Source organism: Diospyros lotus, chromosome 3 (genome assembly GCF_014633365.1).
Source record: "Diospyros lotus cultivar Yz01 chromosome 3, ASM1463336v1, whole genome shotgun sequence".
Taxonomy (NCBI): domain Eukaryota; kingdom Viridiplantae; phylum Streptophyta; class Magnoliopsida; order Ericales; family Ebenaceae; genus Diospyros; species Diospyros lotus.
Window position 1 is genome coordinate 33,869,122 of NC_068340.1, and position 21,078 is coordinate 33,890,199.

At 31.4% G+C, this 21,078-nt stretch overlaps 1 long non-coding RNA gene and 9 other non-coding genes across 11 annotated transcripts; all 10 read right to left on the minus strand.

Annotated features, from left to right (window-relative positions):
- Positions 1-595: 595 nt before the first annotated feature.
- Positions 596-19,474, minus strand: LOC127798265 (uncharacterized). Of its 2 annotated transcripts, none has more exons than XR_008022368.1 (4): positions 19,326-19,474; positions 7,588-7,649; positions 4,295-4,329; positions 596-3,792 (listed from the first exon to the last, which is right to left on the minus strand). It is a non-coding gene; the product is annotated as an uncharacterized LOC127798265 (long non-coding RNA). The 2 variants fall into 2 exon arrangements; XR_008022367.1 differs by having other exon boundaries at positions 596-3,796.
- TRNAR-CCG (transfer RNA arginine (anticodon CCG)) lies at positions 12,507-12,579 on the minus strand. The gene has a single exon. It is a non-coding gene; the product is annotated as a tRNA-Arg (tRNA).
- TRNAR-ACG (transfer RNA arginine (anticodon ACG)) lies at positions 13,218-13,290 on the minus strand. The gene has a single exon. It is a non-coding gene; the product is annotated as a tRNA-Arg (tRNA).
- On the minus strand, positions 13,941-14,013 carry TRNAR-CCG (transfer RNA arginine (anticodon CCG)). The gene has a single exon. It is a non-coding gene; the product is annotated as a tRNA-Arg (tRNA).
- Positions 14,640-14,712, minus strand: TRNAQ-CUG (transfer RNA glutamine (anticodon CUG)). Its single transcript has one exon. It is a non-coding gene; the product is annotated as a tRNA-Gln (tRNA).
- TRNAR-CCG (transfer RNA arginine (anticodon CCG)) lies at positions 15,354-15,426 on the minus strand. Its single transcript has one exon. It is a non-coding gene; the product is annotated as a tRNA-Arg (tRNA).
- On the minus strand, positions 16,072-16,144 carry TRNAR-CCG (transfer RNA arginine (anticodon CCG)). The gene has a single exon. It is a non-coding gene; the product is annotated as a tRNA-Arg (tRNA).
- Positions 16,779-16,851, minus strand: TRNAR-CCG (transfer RNA arginine (anticodon CCG)). The gene has a single exon. It is a non-coding gene; the product is annotated as a tRNA-Arg (tRNA).
- Positions 17,496-17,568, minus strand: TRNAR-CCG (transfer RNA arginine (anticodon CCG)). The gene has a single exon. It is a non-coding gene; the product is annotated as a tRNA-Arg (tRNA).
- On the minus strand, positions 18,927-18,999 carry TRNAR-CCG (transfer RNA arginine (anticodon CCG)). Its single transcript has one exon. It is a non-coding gene; the product is annotated as a tRNA-Arg (tRNA).
- Positions 19,475-21,078: the final 1,604 nt, after the last annotated feature.

The window sequence follows — 21,078 nt, forward strand, 5'->3', positions numbered from 1 at the left end:
TAGGCAATGGTCTTGAGCAGAACCTTGCATTGTGTAATTGTGTTTTAAACTTTTAACTTTATTTTATTCATCATATGTATACAAGGACATAAGCTGGTAATGGTCTCCAATTTATTCTACTTTCTTTGGTGACCTTCAAGTATATGAAACTAGGTGACAACTACACATTTGTGTATAGTAACAATCATGTAATTGTTTAAGCATAAACTTATTGATGTTTAGAATCTTCCAGATGCTATGCGCATATTTATCATCTCCTATTATGTATTAAATGTTATTACTTGGAATGTCATTCTATGAGTTTATTAAAAAATACGATTCAAAATAACTTCGGTCGTTTGTTTTTGTCCATAAAAAAGAATATAGTCGATCCAAAAATAATATTAATATATATACATATATTGACATTCCGAATCAAGGAATAATTACATAACGAGACATTAAAACTTTGAAAATAAGTGATTTAGCAATTTCCACCAAATGTCCATTACAATTTAATATATATACATCATACAGAATATATCTAATCAACATACTCAATGTGAGCAGTGATAATGGAAAGAGAGCAAATGCACTATCACAAGAATTGATCAAAGGAGTTTGAAAGCTTGAATTTTAACCGTAAAACTTGGGTCTTCGGACCTCTTATACAGAAGCATTTAAATTTAGGGATCTCTGTTAAATGTCTGCATCATTGCCAACATTATCATCACCTATAATGCATAATCGTACAGGGCACCGACAACGAGTGTGTCCAGTCTCTTTGCAAATCTATATTTTTGGCTTGCCTTGGCAGTGGCCCTCACGATTTCCCTGGCTTTCAAATTAGCAGTTGTGCTCGACTCTTCGATGAAGGAAGTCCATTCATTAGGAAAACTAAGATGGTTGTGTTCTTATGCATCGCTTTTTTCACAAATTTTTCTTCAACGAGCTTTCCCAATGGAAGGAATCTGACCCTTTCTCAGTCTATTCGGTTGTCTTCTTTTTACAGATAGGAGTACAACCACCCTTCTGATGTTTGCAAAAATAACCCAACCAAATTTGTTAGGGAGAGCATTGATCGGAGGTGCATATGTGTGTCTAACATAGCATGCAGTATGATACTGATGGAAAAACGAATGGTAGTGCACCCGCATAAAACTATTATGTACAACAAAGATAAATAAAGTGTTAATATAATTATCTTTAATGCTCCAAAACTAACATTAACAAAGCATTGTAATTATATCCATATATGGGTGTGCGTGCATTATGGTTACTAATGTAATACCAACTCCTAATAATGAACAACAATCGAAGAGTTTATTATCTTGAAAAAAAATAAACTGCGATGCCTTCACTAGAGAGGTCGACCGCCCGCAACTACATTAAATAACAAATGTAATAATCAAAGTAAAGTAAAACCATGATACCTACCAGCAACAATTGTATGAAGACACGACAACTAATCTAGGTCTCACTTACGGTAACTGCATGTCTTCACAACAATATCAACTATCACATCGCATTCCTTAGCATGTTTAACAAAGTACTTGTTACCTTGTACTACAGGAAATACATGACATCCTTACTCCAATGTTTTGCCATGGGAAAAGTCGATATGTGTCACTACAGCGGAGGTAACATCAGTTTCGAGTCTAGCAGCAGCAACATGCCTATGACTGAACCAACGTGCTTTCATCATGCATTTATTGAGAGACTCGGCAATGTTGGTGGTCATGATGAAATATTTTTTTCTAGGACAATGTGCATGTGACCACTTTTCTAGCCCAGCTTTGACCAATGTTCGATGCATCACCAGATGTATCGACTGAATTTCTACCAAGTATATATCACACTCTACTGTGGTGTAGCTATATGCTACACAGTAGAGTGTTTCCATCACATCCCCTCACTGTCTATAGCGTCTCTTCAGGTTTTGTTTAAGGTGGAAGAAACAAAAGATGTGTGGGACGGAAAAGAAGACATGGCTCATTGCATTCGCAATACTTTAGTAAGGATCGGATACGATGACCAAATCATCCGGCACATTGATAACCTCTCTCAATTTTCTAAGGAACCAAATCCATGATATGTCTGACTCTCCATCGTCAAATCCAAAAGCAATGGGATAAATCATCTATTTCCCATCTTTTCAAGTAATAACGAAAATCGCACATTTGTATTTACCTTTCAAATATGTGGCATCAACGGCAATAACGGATCTTATGTAAGATCAAAAACCCTGAAGGGAAGCTCCAAGCACAAAAAATATTAATATAAGAAATTATTGTTTTCATTTTTCTCAATTATCATGATAGTGTCGGGGTTTGTTTCTTTTAGAATGTGAAAATAGGAAAGTAACTGCTAAAATGACTCATTTACATTCCTATATGCTAGTTTCTTTGCATATTATAAAGACCTCCAAGATTTAGTGTACATGATCTGCACACCATGCTACTCCAGTAATTCTTCCATCACCATTCTAGATGTATAATCACCACCGGTCACTCTTTTTGAGAACAAACTTCTTACAACAATAGTCTTCATACTCCAAAAATGTGAATCGAAGACATCTGAAGTACATGTGTGACAAGCCACATACTTAACCACATGCCAAAACAAACAATTGAGTCAGTATCTTACGTGAATCAAAACTTGCAGTTTACATCTTTGTAACCGGCCTCAAATCAAAATGTGCATGAGCATCTGATTCGATATTCTATCTTCACATCAACACAATAGTATCCAAGGGCCAAAGTCTGTTCCTATTTAGATTTAAAGAATGTGCCCTTGTAAAATATTTCACCCTGGTAAGAGGTCAGCACTTCGGGTCGCGCTACCTCAATTGCACAATTTTCTATACTAGAAACGATCCAACTTTCTTGTAAAGGGTTGTCCTCAAATTGTGAAGCTGAAAATCTAACTTTCGGGTACTTAAGATTGGCTCATCCATCATCATCATCATCACCACCGTCATCACCATTAACATTTGTATCATCATCGCCTGTCTCATTATCACCATCACCATCATCATTATCATCATAGTTCCTTAGTGGACTATGTGCAGATGTAAGCAGAAAGACAACAGCTAAATCCTGATTACCACCACTATATGAAGGAAATTAGTTTTGTGGCTAACTATGTAAGTTACCAACTCCAGCATCTTTACAAATGGTATCAACATAAATCACTTTATATATGTCTTCGTCAAACATAATAAACTTAACACCATAGTCGTCTATTATGGGGACCTTACTACCTGGAATATTTCCCAAGGCTTCGATTACATAATGAATGATAATGTCATATCTTATTTTATCAATTTTCGTCACCGTGTAAACAATGTCAATCAAATTGAAAAAATCGCATTCTTGAAGGCCCCCGCACACCTCTTATAACCTCCAACGTATTTATTCCCATTCCATTTTCCGTTCCACTAGATGATCATCGTCACTACATCCATTGTTGCAAGATTCAAAGGAAGAAATTAATTTCACCATTACCATGGATGCAACGGTACACACAAACCCAAAAAAAAAAAACGAGGACCCAGACCGAGTTTAGTTGGGCAACTAAACCACCCTAAACCCAGACCAGGTTTAGTTGCCCAACTAAACCCATTTACAAGTGTAGTTTTAGTTTTCGCAGGAATTAGTTCAGATCTAGTATGATATCTACCTATAATTCTACTCACATCTACATAACTAGTAATGTGAACAAAAATATAGTTGAAAACAACCAACATACCTTGAGATTGAGAATACTTGTTGGAGAGAAAGAAACTTGGTGAATGCCCCTTCAATGGAGGTCCTAGCTACGATGGATAAAAAAGATTGAGTGGCCCAATAAGCAAAAAGTTTAAATATAGGAAAAATGATTAAGGAAGAGCCTTGTTTGATGGTTTTGGCAATGGAGGAAGTGAGAGGCGTGCATGTGGAAGAAAAGAGATAAATGAACGGTAATGTGAAAGAGATAATGATATTTTGGTAAATGATAGTAAGGGCAAAATGAGCTTTCCATTTTAAATTTCATTAAGAGTATTTTAGGTATCTTATATAAAAGTGACTATAGAGTGTAATTAGTTTGTTTGAGAAATTAAAAATGATCTTTTTCTATGAAAGGGATAAAAATGATTTTGTCCATTTATTTTAGATTAATTATGAATTCAACCCCCAAATTTAACTCTTAAAATGTTCAACAAGCAATGTGAGACAATAAATTCAAAAATATTGTAAACAACCCATAAGCCACTGCTGCAATCAACTTAATGAGAGAGAGAGAAAATGAGAGTCTTTGTTGATCTCAAAGTTACCTCTGTCCTTTCACCAGTCAAGTTACAATGTTTCTCTGTTCAGAAGAAATTCAAAATAGTTATGAGATTTCTAGTAATTTCGCAATAAATTAAAATAGACATTTCAAAGTCACGAAATCAATTTAGAAAGTTTGTACATAATTTTGCTGATGTCAGCACATGTCATTAAAGTTTTTGGACAACTTATCAACAAGGGATGGTTAAGCATAATAATATTAAAGGTTAAGACAATTCGTTGTGTTTTCTCAAATGCTAAACATAACCCTTATAATAAGCCTAAACATCATAAATACTGCATATAATTTTTTTAAACAAAATTAAAATTAAATGCTATCATCAATAAAATTAAAATTTCTATACAAAATTAAAAAACAAAGGAAGTTGGATTTTATCTTTTGACAATTTATAAATTGATAGTTAATACACATGGTGATTGCATTGAATAATAAAATCTTTATATATATAAAAATAAGATAGTCACTGCTAAGAGTTGACTTACCCAATTTCCCACCTAAATTGTGCTGATATATTTATTTTTTTCCCAAGCTATTACTCTGTTTATATTAATTATTCAACAAGTTTCAATGTAGCAGGTTTATTGAATATAACAGGTTTTAATGTACCAAAAAATAAATTATTCAATAATATTTTATTCAACTTATTAAATACAACAAGTTTCAATGCACTAAACCAAAAAATTAATTATTCAATAATATTTTATTCAACTTATTAAATACAACAAGTTTCAATGCACCAAAAATTAAATTATTCAATTTATTGAATATAGCAATTCCAATGCATCAAAAAATGAATTATTCAATTTATTGAATATAGCAGTTCCAATGCATCAAAAAAATGAATTATTCAATCCATTAAATATAGTAGTTCCAATGCATTAAAAAATAAATTATTTAATTTATTAAATACAACAGACAAATATTTAAAAATTAAAAAATAAAAAAAATATATCTTACCCATTAAACAGCAGATAAAATTACCCCTCTAAACGAGTAGAACATCTTTGGAACCTGTTTGTCAAACAAAAAAAAATTCAAGCTCCTTATGGCATCTGAATACAGCATAGTGATTAAATAAAATATATAATTATTTAATTATGATTTATTCAATTTATTAAATACAACAATTTCAATATATCAAAAAATAAATTATTCAATCTATTGAATACAACAGATAAATATTTAAAAATCTAACAGATAAATATTTTTTGGTGCAGGTTCCAATGCACCAAAAAATAAATTATTCAATAATAATATATTCAACTTATTAAATACAACAAGTTTCAATGCATCAAAAAATGAATTACTCAATTTATTGAATATAGCAGTTCCAATAAATTATTCAATTTATTGAATACAATAAATAAATATTTAGCAATTAAAAAATAAAAAAATATATCTTACACATTAAAGAACAAATAAAATTACCCCTCCAAACGAGTGGAATGTCTTTGGAACCTGTTTGTCAAACAAAAAAGAATTCAAACTCCCTCTGGCATCTAAATACAACATATAAATATTTAGGAATTAAAAAATAAAAAATATATATCTTACACATTAAACAACAAATAAATATGATTGATGATGATTTCAATGTTAATTCAATATCTTACATTCAATTTATTGAATACAGGCACAAAAAAATAAATTATTCAATTATGATTTATTCAATTTATTGAATATAGCAGTTTTAATACATTAAAAAATAAATAATTTAATTTATTAAATACAACAGATAAATATTTAGGAATACACCAGATAAATATTTTTTGGTGCAGATTCCAATGCGCCAAAAAATAAAGTATTCAATAATAATAGATTAAACTTATTAAATACAACAAGTTTCAATGTACCAAAAAATGAATTATTCAATTTATTGAATATAACAGTTCTAATGCATAAAAAATAAGTTATTCAATTTATTAAATATAATAGATAAATATTTAGGAATTAAGAAATAAAAAAACATATCTTACACATTAAATAGTAGATAAAATTATCCCTCCAAAAAAGTGGAACGTCTTTGAAACCTGTTTGTCAAACAAAAAAATTTATCTTCTCCCTAAATGGCATCTGAATACTGTATATAAATATTTAGGAATACAGCAGATAAATATTCTTCATTGAACCGAATTTTTAAACAGTATCAAATGTTTTGGTGTCCCTAACCACGAGTTGAGATTAAAGGTTGGTATTCCAATTATGTTGTTGGGAACGTTGATCATACTGCTGGACTTTGCAATGAGACTTGGCTAATTGTTACAAGACTTGGAAGTCACGTGTTGGAGGCTACAATATTGTCCGGTACTAATGCAAGGCATAAAGTGTTAATTCCGAGAATGTCATTAAATCCATCCGATACAAGGTTGCCCTTCAAATTTCAACGAAGACAATTTCCCCTTATTGTTTCGTATGCCATGACCATCAATAAGAGTCAAGCCCAATCTTTGACCCATGTAGGTCTTTTTTTGAAGAAACTTGTGTTAAGTCATGGGCATGCAACTGTACGTTACAATATCAAGAGTTACAAGTCACAGTGGGTTGAAGATGCTAATATGAGATAAAGAGGGTGAACAAACAACTTCGACCACAAATGTTGTATATAAAGAAGTCTTCCAAAATTTACTTTAATCACAATGAAATAAAATTTTTGTTTCTTCACTAATTCATGTAGTATATTAAATTTACTATAATGTGCATTTCATATTTTGAACTATTTATATATATATATATATTTGTTGAATATTATATCACGTGCATCGCACGGGTCGTGAACTAGTATGAATACAAAACCCTAAAGTAACAAAGAAATCTCCCCATCAGGCACCACCATCAAGCTTTCATTTCATTTTGCCTTTATTAATGTTTGTTAAAATGAGTAATATAAAATTATATTAAAATAAATTTAAAATATTTTTTAAATTAATATATAAAATAATTAAAAGAAAGTTAGAAAATATTTTAAAATTTTTATCAAACTATTTATTAAATTTTTTTAAATATATTAAGAGAGATATGAGTTTTTTTTTTTTTTTATCTATAAATTTTAAAATAAATTTATCTGAAAAAAGAGAAAAATAAATTTATCCAAACAATTAAAAATAAAAAATTACCTAATTTTTTTAAGAATTATCAGATAAATTTAATAAATATAATAAAAAAATATTTTTTATATCTCACTTTTTTGTAATCCATATCTTGCTTAACATTTCTTAAAATATAGCACCAACCTCTAACCCATATCTTGGTTAACGTTTCTTAGAATATAGCACCAACCTGTAACCGCAGCAAGCATTGTGACTTTATTAATTGAGGCCTCAAACAGTTCGCACAACAATCTAAATAAAGACATCACCACCATCCAAGTATAAGTAGCAAGTAATATCAAGGAATACACCATTCCAATTTATGTAACATGTTTTTGATATAATGCAGAAATTAGATCACCAATATAATTATTTATAAAAATTAATATATAGTTTAGGTTACAAATCATTATCCTAGATCTTATATCTACAAAATAAGAATCATGAAACTATCTCGATATTTATTAAGAAAGTTACTTTAATACTTTAGTCAAACATAAAACAAAAGCAAAATGAATGTAGTATAAAAATGAGTTATGATTCCAAATGTATTGTCTCAAATAAGAGAGATTGCTTCCTATTTATGTTTCTTTCGAATCCTTTGCGTAGAATTAGAACTAATGAATATTGTTGGTTAGGACTAGGAGTCCAAGTCAAATCTAAAAAGATTTAGCCTTAGTCAATCATCTTCCTAAGTTCTAGGAGAACGTATTCACTATAAATATATAGGGATGAATCCTAAAGTGACTATTTTATCCCTCCATTCCAGACCAAAAATTAGGCAAGTTAAAGTCCACAAGAGATTAGACTAGCCCAGACAACAGATCAAGGCCGAGCGTGACCCAAGCAACAAGATAAGGCTCGAGCTTGGCCCAAAAGCTAACGCAAGACTTTCGAAGAGCAAGGCCTACATGGAGACGTGTGGCTTCTGCAATCTTAGAGGGTGTCAGTCAGTTTTATGTTATAATTTTTATATAAATCGGTTCCAATTAATTCCAAAGATCCAAAGGGATGGACCCAAAACTGAACCGATTTGGACTGGGGCCAAAATTTTGGACATATGACTAAACCAACCTACAAAAGAAACTTAAACAATTGCATTTGTTCCATTTGATTTGTGGGTTTGCCTAATACTCATGGACACCCCCCCCCCCCCCCCCCCCTCCTTCCCCTACTTAAAATTTAAAATTTTAAATAACAAATAACAGCATCAAATCCTATTCAAAGTTTCAAATGCAAAGTAAGATTAAAATGGTGCATCTTTACAATTGAACAATCAATGGAGAAGCTTAAGGATAAGTTATTTTTAATGTAACCCAAGATTCATTTCCCAGCTTCGGAAAACTAAAATCAGTTAATACTTTTCCTATAGATCTAGAAATTATTCAGTGCAAACCAACCGTTGCCCAACTATGATATTGTGAATAACATCATCATATCAAACCCTCAATCTTTACTAAAGTCATTTGCGTAAATTATAAGTCTATTGTCTATGATTCCTGTTTGATCAAATAAATTTTGCACCCACTGTCAGCTACCCTTCTCTTTGATCTAGGCCAACTGTGATGTGCCGTAAATTCACAATGTCAAGCTATTAACAGTCCTATGAAATAATTTATACTCTTCCAAAATCATACAAGAGGTTCTTCGAAATAATAAACTGACAAAAGAAGGGAGTTTGCTGCCAATTTTTAACCTTCATAACTAAGTCACCAACACACCGAATGTTGTATATGCATCTAAAGTATTTTCTGTCAGGCATCCTTCTTAGTTCTCTTCCCGCTTCCAGTTATCCATCAGATAATGTAAGGAATCAAGAAGAAACATATATGAAAATGCCAATAGAGTAAGCAAAGAATACATTCTTGATTATTCTACAAGAGTACAAACAAAGGCGCATATTGAAGTACCATTTGTCCAATATAATTTAACTATAACAGAATTTTTAGTACTGAAGCTCATAATAATTGCTTTGATGCAAGAGGAATTTTCAAATTAAGCATTTGCAGATACTGTACCCTCTATGCTTAAAAAAAAAAAAAAAAAAGCAAGGGTGACTCGATAATATTCTCCAACAACATATATTTCCCACCAGAAAATTGTAATGGGTGACATGACAAGAAACAATATGACTAACACATGTTCATAAGTGGCTGATTGAAAATGATTTTGGATCAACTCATAGTCCTTTACAAACATTGAAGTATTTCACAGTTTTCACTACAACTTATTTTTGCTCTTGAAGAACAAAAACATGAATAATTTGTGTGTATAATTGTGTATTGCACCAAAAGACTAAAATGAACTAGGCTTAGTCTGAGAATAAATTTATGTGCATATTGTAGTCACAAAACCAAATTAGAATAGAACATGTGGGACATCTATTTCTAAGCCTTTTATCCCCCAAGACTTTATGCAAAATACACATGCTACCAAAAATTTTTCTAAGCAGCACTGGCACGGTCAGGCATACGAAAATGGATACAAGAATTAGAAAAAACAAGGATACAGATAATAAAAAAAACATTGAAATATTGAACACTACCAACAATGTGAAGATATTATTCAATCTATACTACTAATGATGTACAAAAATATTTTAGAAAATACCACCAATCCAACACAAAAGGTACCATTTAATCCATAATAACAAACATATAAACCTCAGTTAACATGCCAAAGTTGTAGTTGATGCAATTGTGGTTTTTCTTTTTTGTCCAAAAACTTATTATAGATTTTACTACAAAAAATTTTAACTCTATAAAAAAACACATCATTTCTTTAGGAGCGCTTCACTTAGTGTCCAATCCATGAAAACACCTTACACCATGTGTTTTTGACATGTCTAGAAAGGAAAGTAATAAAAGAAATTCAGAGCGTGTCATTTGGCGTGTCCAACTCATATCATTAAGTGTCCAATAAGTATCCATATTCAATAGTGTCAAATACTAGCACAACACCTAATATGAAGTGGTCCAACTTGACACAATTTTAGATGCTGGTGCACTTTGGTAGCATCTCAGCCATTCATTCAATCTTCTTAGGCAAGAATTTTTTGTCATTGATTTCCTGGCAGTTTCCATTATGTGCTCTATTGCTCATAAAAGTTGTGGTTGAGTAGATCTTGTCATGAAGAGTGGGCTTCACACTAGTTTGCTTAATTTAACTTTGTCATAGGAATTTAAAAATTCGAACTGTCTTAAATTCTCAATCCATCGTATCTCAAACCACAAATCCAAATCAAGTGAATACGGTATCCATAGAAGTCTTATGAAAGAAGGATTCCAACATTATAAATTTCATAGCATAAAACTTATTGTATGGAGAGAGAGAGAGAGTGAGGGTGTGTCAAAATTTCTACGTTCTCAGCTTAGGGCTTCTGCTTTTCTAAATTGGCAACTTCAATTGAGATGAAACTTTCCAGATCTAATCCATTGATCATGCTATGTCCTTCTAAAATCTTAGAACAATGAGAGGCCATATAGTTAAGATGCTATTAAATCCTAACAAAATAGGATATGCAATATCTCTCAAACAATAACTCCAATTAACATGCAATTTCAAAATCTACAACTTTGTTTATGGCCTACAACTTACTAAGGCACCATTAAAGCTCAGAGATGCCATTGAAGCTCACTCTATGATTTTTGTGTAGAAATAGTATATTTCAGCATATTTTGTCCAAAAAAATTCTCCAATCCTCTAATACTGATGTAGGAAAATCATGCGCAGCAAAATATATGAAATTAAAGTGCATCTCTGATGTTCTGAGTTTACATCACCTAAAATCCGAATATGTCTTAGAAATATACAGAGTACTCCCAATGTTGAAATAAGACAATCTTGAGCTCGTGATAGAGTATGATTACTAAAACCATATTGGTTATCCCCAGAATAGCTTTCAATTCTGTCAAACTACCACTAGTATATTTCAACACAGAATTTTGAACTTATCAATATCAATTATGCCAAAAACATGTTTTTTTATAAAATTTATTTTATAGAATATAATAATGTTACCTATTTTACTATTACTCAATATTGAATATTTTAAAATAATATAACAATACTATCTAATATAGGCCTATATGGAAAATAACATAAAACTTAAACATATCATTTACACATTTAAAATACAAGTATAATTCTTTTAAAAATCCACGTTATGTTAAGCTAATAATCAATTTTAGCTTACAGTTTATGCATTTTTTTCTAAAGTTCAAATTCATTTTTTTGAAAATGATGGAGCAATTTTTATGATTTTTTCAGTGAAAGGGTTCAGTTTAAAAGGTTAACTATATCTATATATCTATATGTATATATATATATAAAGAAAGATAATGGAATAGTCAAAAAGAAGGAAAGAAAGCTAATGGTACAAAACATTATTTATAATTTAAAAGGATCAAATTTTTAATTATGATGACATAAATCTAATTTTAACTTAAAAATTAAAAATAATAAGTACTCAATATAAGCTAGCGCTGACCAGAAACCCTAAAATAAATCAGGACAAGGACTTGTATCAGTATATAAGCTGCTAAGGAACATACCTTGAACAGGTTTTAAACTAGTAATATGTATCAATCGATAGCTACCAGAATACAATATTAACAACTCTTACAATTCAAGAGTCATGATTTCAAACATTTTGCAACATTTTAACATAATATTAATATACCATAGGACACTACTGTACAAATATAGATATTCAACCATAATTTTGTATCAAAACATGATAGTTCTGAATTCCAGCACTTTTAAAAGTAACTAACCCCAAATAGCTGCTTCACTTTAAAATTGCATTCTGAGATCATTTTTGTGGTGATTTATTATAAAAATTCAGGTAGAATGGCATTTTCCATAATATTATCAAGCAATGAAGATATCAAGCAAAACACAGAACATAAGAAAACCAATGGCAGACTTTATTCTAATCGACATACATAGATGCAGACTTCACGCACAGAGTATAAGCAGAATAAACATACAAACATATCAAGAAAAACACCAAACATCAGAAAAACTTTCCATCGCAGGTTTCAAATTCACTCACAGATTAGAACTAAACAAACAAAAAATCAAGAACAAGAAGGAAAAGGATTGTAGCGATCGCAGTGGGATTCGAACCCACGACCTTTAGATTCGGAGTCTAACGCGATATCCACTCCGCTATGCGATCGTTTCACCCTTTTATGGATATTAAATCTTTTTGTAGAATACAAAAACAACAAGGACATTATTGTATCTGAACAAACACGCAAAATTGATAGCATCCAAATTCATCAAATCTTTGTTTGGGTTCACAACTCGAATCAAATCGTGTCGATCCCAATAAAGACAAAGATTAATGATGGATCCACTTTTATTATTGCACCTCAACACATCATCTGACCTAGAATGTGTATTCCTATGCAGAATGGTATTCCTATATATATATATATATGCATATTTACGGATTCCGTCACTTTTAAAAGTAAGTAACCCCAAAAATCTGTTTGGACTTTAAAATTGGATCTGAGATCATTTTTGTGGTGATTTATTATCAAAAATTCAGGTAGAATGGAATTTCCATACTATTATCAAGCAACGAAGATATCAAGCAAAACACAGAACATAAGAAAATCAATGGCAGGCTTTATTCTAATCGATGTACATAGATGCAGACTTCACGCATAGAGTAGAAGTAGAATAAACATACAAACATACTAAGAAAAACCCCAAACATAAGAAAAACTTTCCATCGCAGGTTTCAAATTCACTCACAGATTAGAAGCAACACAAACAAAAATTCAAGAACAAGAAGGAAAAGCATTGTAGCGATCGCAGTGGGATTCAAACCCACGACCTTTAGATCCGTAGTCTAATGCGATATCTACTCCACTATGCGATCGAACCCTTTTATAGATATCAAATCCTTTTGTATAATACAAACACAACAAGGACATTATTGTATCTGAACAAACACAAAAAAATTGATAGCATCCAAATTCATCAACTCTATGTTTGGGTTCGGGACTCGAATCAAATCATGTCGATCCCAATAAAGACAAAGATTAATGATGTTTATTATTGCACCTCTACACATCATCTGATCTAGAATGTGTATTCCTATGCAGAATGGTATTCCTATATATATGTGTGTGTGTGCGTGTGTACATATGGATATATATGGATTCCATCACTTTTAAAAGAAGGTAACCCCAAATAGCTGTTTGCACTTCAAAATTGCATTCTGATACCATTTTTGTGGTGATTTATTATCAAAAATTCAGGTAGAATGGTATTTTCCACACTATTATCAAGCAATGAAGATATCAAGCAAAACACAAAACATAAGAAAATCAATGGCAGGCTTTATTCTAATTGACGGACATAGATGGAGACTTCAAGCACAATGTAGAAGCAGAACAAACAAACATACAAACATATCAAGAAAAACCCCAAACATCAAAAAAACTTTCCATCGCAGGTTTCAAATTCACTCACAGATTAGAAGCAAAACAAACAAAAATTCAAGAACAAGAAGGAAAATGATGGTAGCGATCGCAGTGGGATTTGAACCCACGACCTTTAGATTCGGACTCTAACGCGATATCCACTCCTCTATGCGATCGTTTCACCCTTTTACGAGTATCAAATCCATTTGTAGAATACAAAATCGACAAGGAAATTATTGTATATGAACAAACACACAAAATTGATAGCATCAAAATTCATCAACTCTTTTTTTGGGTTCAGGACTCGAATTAAATTGTGTTGATCCCAATAAAGACAAAGATTAATGATGGATCCACGTTGCACCTCAACACATCATCTGACCTAGAATGTGTATTCCTATACAGAATGGTATTCCTATATATACATGTATATTTACAGATTCCATCACTTTTAAAAGTAAGTTACCTCAAATAGCTGTTTGCACTTTAAAATTGGATCTGAGATCATTTTTGTGGTGATTTATTATCAAAAACTCATGTAGAATGGCATTTTCCACACTATTATCAAGCAATGAAGATATCAAGCAAAACACAGAACATAAGAAAATCAATGGCGGGCTTTATTCTAATTGACGCACATAGATGCGGACTTCAAGCACAGTGTAGAAGCAAAACAAACATACAAACATATCAAGAAAAACCCCAAACATCAGAAAAACTTTCCATCGTAGGTTTCAAATTCACTCACAGATTAGAAGCAAAACAAACAAAAATTCAAGAACAAGAAGGAAAAGGATGGTAGCGATCACAATGGGATTCGAACCCACGACCTTTAGATTCAGAGTCTAACGCGATATCCACTCCGCTATGCGATCGTTTCACCCTTTTACGGGTATCAAATCCATTTGTAGAATACAAAATCGACAAGGACATTATTGTATCTGAACAAACACAAAAAATTGATAGCATCAAAATTCATCAACTCTTTGTTTGGGCTCAGGACTCGAATCAAATCATGCCGATCCCAATAAAGATAGAGATTAATGACGGATCCACGTTTATTATTACACCTCAACATATCATCTAATCTAGAATGTGAATTCCTATGCAGAATGGTATTCCTATATATATATATATATATATATCTGTGTGTGTGTGTATGGATTCCATCACTTTTAAAAGTAACCCGAAATAACTGTTTGCACTTTAAAATTGCATTCTGAGATCATTTTTGTGGTGATTTATTATCAAAAATTCAGGTAGAATGGCATTTCCCGTACTATTATCAAGCAATGAAGATATCAAGCAAAACACAGAACATAAGAAAACCAATGGCAGGCTTTATTCTAATCGATGTACATGGATGCAGACTTCACACACAGAGTAGAAGCAGAATAAACATACCAAGAAAAACCCCAAACATCATAAATACTTTCCATCACAGGTTTCAAATTCACTCACAGATTTAGAAGCAAAACAAACAAAAATTCAAGAACAAGAAGGAAAAGTATGGTGGCGATCACAGTGGGATTCGAACCCATGACCTTTAGATTCGGAGTCTAACGCGATATCCACTCCGCTATGCAATCGTTTCACCCTTTTATGGATATTAAATCCTTTTGTAGAATACAAAAACTACAAGGACATTATTGTATCTAAACAAACACAAAAAATTGATAGCATCCAAATTCATCAAATCTTTGTTTGGGTTCACAACTCGAATCAAATCGTGTCAATCCCAATAAAGACAAAGATTAACGATGGATCCACGTTTATTATTGCACCTCAACACAACATCTGATCTAGAATGTGTATTCCTATGCAGAATGGTATTCCTATATATGTGTGTGTACATATGTATATATATATGGATTCCATAACTTTTAAAAGTAGGTAACCCCAAATAGCTGTTTGCACTTCAAAATTGCATTCTGATATCACTTTTGTGGAGATTTATTATAAAAAATTCAGGTAGAATGGCATTTCCCATTCTATTATCAAGCAATGAAGATATCAAGCAAAACACAGAACATAAGAAAACCAATGGAAGGCTTCATTCTAATCGATGTACATGGATGCAGACTTCACACACACAGTAGAAGCAGAATAAACGTATAAACATACCTACAAAAACCCCAAAACATCATAAAACTTTCCATCCAGGTTTCAAATTCACTCACAGATTAGAAGCAAAACAAACAAAAATTCAAGAACAAGAAGGAAAAGGATGGTAGCGATCGCAGTGGGATTCGAACCCACGACCTCTAGATTCGGAGTCTAACGCAATATCCACTACGCTATGCGATCATTTCACCCTTTTACAGGTATCAAATCTATTTGTAGAATACAAAAATGACAAGGACATTATTGTATCTAAACAAACACACAAAATTGATTGCATCCAAATTCATCAACTCTTTGTTTGGGTTTGAGACTTGAATCATATCGTGTTGATCCCAATAAAGACAAAGATTAATGATGGATCCACATTTATTATTGCACCTCAATACATCATCTGACCTAGAATGTGTATTTCTATGCAGAATGGTAAATATATATGTGTGTGTGTATTTACAGACTCCATCACTTTTGAAACTAAGTAGCCCCAAATAGCTGTTTGCACTTTAAAATTGGATCTAAGATAATTTTTGTGGTGATTTATTATCAAAAATTCAGGTAGAATGGCATTTCCCGTACTATTATCAAGCAATGAAGATATCAAGGAAAACACGGAACATAAGAAAACCAATGGCAGGCTTTATTCTAATCGATGTACATGGATGCAGACTTCACCCACAGAGTAGAAGCAGAATAAACATACAAGCATACCAAGAAAAACCCCAAACATAAGAAATACTTTCCATCACAGGTTTCAAATTCACTCACAGATTTAGAAGCAAAACAAACAAAAATTCAAGAACAAGAAGGAAAAGGATTGAAGCGATCGCAGTGGGATTCGAACCCACGACCTTTAGATTCGGAGTCTAACGCGATATCCACTCCGCTATGCGATCATTTCACCCTTTTATAGATATTAAATCTTTTTGTAGAATACAAAAACAACAAGGACATTATTGTATCTGAACAAACACAAAATATTGATAGCATCCAAATTCATCAACTCTTTGTTTAGGTTTGGGACTCGAATCAAATCGTGTCTATCCCAATAAAGATAGAGATTAATGATGGATTCACATTTATTATTGCACCTCAACACATCATCTGATCTAGAATGTGAATTCCTGTGCAAAATGGTATTCCTATATATATATATATAAGTATATATGTATATATATGGATTCCATCACTTTCAAAAGTAACCCAAAATAGCTGTTTGCACTTTAAAATTGCATTCTGGGATTATTTTTGTGGTGATTTATTATCAAAAATTTAGGTAGAATGGCATTTTCCATACTATTATCAAGCAACGAAGCTATCAAGCAAAACACAGAACATAAGAAAACCAATTGCAGGCTTTATTATAATCAACATACATAGATGCAGACTTCACGCACAGAATAGAAGCAGAGTAAACATACAAAACTACCACGAAAAACCCCAAACATAAGAAAAACTTTCCATCGCAGGTGTCAAATTCACTCACAGATTAGAAGCAAAACAAACAAAAATTCAAGAACAAGAAGGAAAAGGATTGTAGCGATCGCAATGGGATTCGAACCCACGACCTTTAGATTCGGAGTCTAACGCGATATCCACTCCGCTATGTGATCGAACTCTTTTATGGATATCAAATCATTTTGTATAATACAAAAGCAACAAGGACATTATTGTATCCGAACAAACACAAAAAATTGATAGCATCCAAATTTACCAACTCTTAGTTTGGATTCAGGACTCGAATCAAATCGTGTCGATCCCAATAAAGACAAAGATTAACAATGGATCCACGTTTATTATTGCACCTCAACACATCATCTGATCTAGAATGTGTATTCCTACGCAGAATGGTATTCCTATGTGTGTGTGTGTCTGTGTGTGTGTATGGATTCCATCACTTTTAAAAGTAGGTAACCCCAAATAGCTGTTTGCACTTTAAAATTGCATTCTGATATCATTTTTGTGGCGATTTATTATCAAAAATTCAGGTAGAATGGCATTTTCCATACTATTATCAACAGGCCCGGACCTATAGTGCCGTCCATGAGGCGGTTGTCTCAAGGCCCAAAAATTCTGTCAACTTAGGTGGCCCATAAATCTGGGAATGAATTGACCATTTTGCCCTTGTTTTAAAGTGACTATTTTACCCCTGTATAAAGTTTCTCTTTCCCCCAAAATCTGCAGAATACCTAAGATCTCTCTCTCTCTCTATCTCTCCCTCTTTCACTCTCTCAAAAACACTTATGTAAATCATTACTTTTTCTTATTATAGTTAAGGCTCAATAATTATTTTTTGTTTTAACACTTTTATAATGCCACCACCAAGTGGGTTTGGCTCCTTCTCAACCTTAAGCTCATTATATAAATGTATATATATATATATATTTGCTTATGCTGCTGATTTAGTGTTGTCTAAAAGTTGGGGTTAATTACACTACATAAATAGATTAAAATATTGTATTAGCTGATCCTTTGAGATATACTATGTGACAAGATAGATTGAATGGATAGATTATGTTGTCTATTAAAAAAAAATGCTCGAACAATTTGATTGATATTTTTGCCTCTAAAATTGTAAGGAGAGTAGTTTTTAATTTATCATTTTGAAAATTTTTGATTTTATTCTTTGAAATTATATGAATATTTATTTATTTTTTTGATGTGTTATTATAATAAAATTTAAATGTACACTACGATTCAGGGCCATTTTTACATTTCAACTCAGGGCCCCAAAATCTGGCCCTGATTATCAAGCAAGACACAGAACATAAGAAAATCAATGGCAGGCTTTATTCTAATTGACACACATAGATGCAGACTTCAAGCACAGTGTAGAAGCAGAACAAACATACAAACATATCAAGAAAAACCCCAAACATCAGAAAAACTTTCCATCGCAGGTTTCAAATTCACTCACGGATTAGAAGCAAAACAAACAAAAATTCAAGAACAAGAAGGAAAAGGATGGTAGCGATCGCAGTGGGATTCGAACCCACGACCTTTAGATTCGGAGTCTAACGCGATATCCACTCCGCTATGCGATCGTTTCACGCTTTTACGGATATCAAATCCTTTTGTAGAATACAGAAAGGACAGGGACATTATTGTATCTGAGCAAACACAAAAAATTGATAGCATCCAAATTCATCAACTCTTTGTTTGGGCTCGGGTCTCGAATCAAATCGTGTCGATCCTAATAAAGACAAAGATTAATGATGGATCCACGTTTATTATTGCACCATTGCAACACCTCATCTGATCTAGAACGTGTATTCCTATGCAGAATGATATTCCTATATATGTGTGTGTGTGTGTGTGTCTATACAAGAATGATGTATACAAGAATATATACAGAGATAGATACATATACCTTTTCTCTGATCAGAAATTAAACGATAAAGCGGGATTCCAGATCAATGAGGATTCACAAGGGACAGAGATTTGTCTCGGATCAACAAGAAACTAATAGCGTTTGCACAGCATGGTTTGACCGCTGCGATCAAACTCTGTAATAACTTGTCTTCAAGTTTGATGGCGAACTGCTTTCGAGGGTTTTAAAGGGCTTGGGCAGGGATATGAATGTAATAAAATGCAAATTTTATGGGCAAAATTGCTTGTGAAAACTGAGGGTGCCGGGGGATTACGCCTCCGTTAATATTTTATGGTAGGTTTGACAATTAAGATATAGATTATAAAATATAAGATATAAAAAATATTTTTATTTTTTATTTTTTATTTTTTATTTTTTTGTAATGTATTTATTAAATTTAATTAATAATTTTTTTTAAAATAAGTTATGTAACTTTTTATTTAATATTTTTTGAATTTATTTTTTTATTTTTTTCAAGATAAGTATATTTTTAATTTTATAAATAAAAATAAATAATTTAATAAAAAAATAAAATATTTTTTAATTTTATCTTAATTATTCTATATTTTAATTTAAAAAATATTTTAATTTTATCTTACTTATTTTAACAAACATTACATGTGAACTCTTATTATTTATATAAAAAAATATGAAATCAAGTTTGTTTGATAGTAATATTTTATTTTTTAGTTATTTAAATAAATAAAACTTAGTGTAATAGTAAAATTATTTAAAATTTTAATTATTATTTTGAGATTACCAGTTAAAATTTAATACTATGGATAATTTTTCTTTTTCAAATAATATTCATAAAATATATTTTTGAAAAATACTTTATTAAGAGAATTTTAGAAAACCAAAACTAAGTATTTGTTTATATAATAGTATAGAGATAAATAGTAACTTCTACTTGTTTTATTTGTTTTAACTAAAATATTCTTGAGTAAATGCTAAAGATTACCTATGAGATTTGATGAAATTATTAAAAATATTTTCAACTTTTTAAAAATAGTAAAAACAAAATTTTTATTAATACGAAATTACGTTAGAGCACGTAATGATAAATTTGTCATCGTATTTAGAAAAAAAAAATTATGATATTTTGAACATTACATTTTTGTCTCTCATTTTTAATGAAAATTAGGGACAAATAAGAAAAAAAAAACAAATCATTTAAATGGACAAACTAGACTAGCCTAAACCGCCAAATCACTAAATTATAAGAAAAATGGTCAGTTATTGGTTTGGCAATTTTAAAAACAGTTTATAATGGTTTAGTTTGATTTTTGAATTTTAGTAAACTATGAAACCAACCATCCACCCAAAACCCAAATAAAACTAATTTTTTTATGATTTTGTTTTTTATTTAGTAATAAAATTATAAATTTTAATTGATTATCAAGTAAATAACAAACTTATATTTTTTGGTTTAATGATTTAGAGTCAAACTTTTAAAACAATCAAAATGTCATCAAATTTTGTACCTCATTGTCACCCATACCAAAGACGAGTGTAGCGGAGATGAGGATGTTAAGATGGATGTACGGACATACAAGAAAGGATAAAATTAGAAATGAAATTATTCGTAATAAGGTATGAGTAGTGCCAATCGAGGAGAATATGAGAGAGACTAGACTAAGATGGTTTGGTCATGTGAGAAGGAGACTAAGAGACGCTCCTGTGAGGAGAGTTGATGAAATGGAACAATTAGTCACAAAAAGAGGTAGAGGTAGACCCAATAAGACTTTGGGAG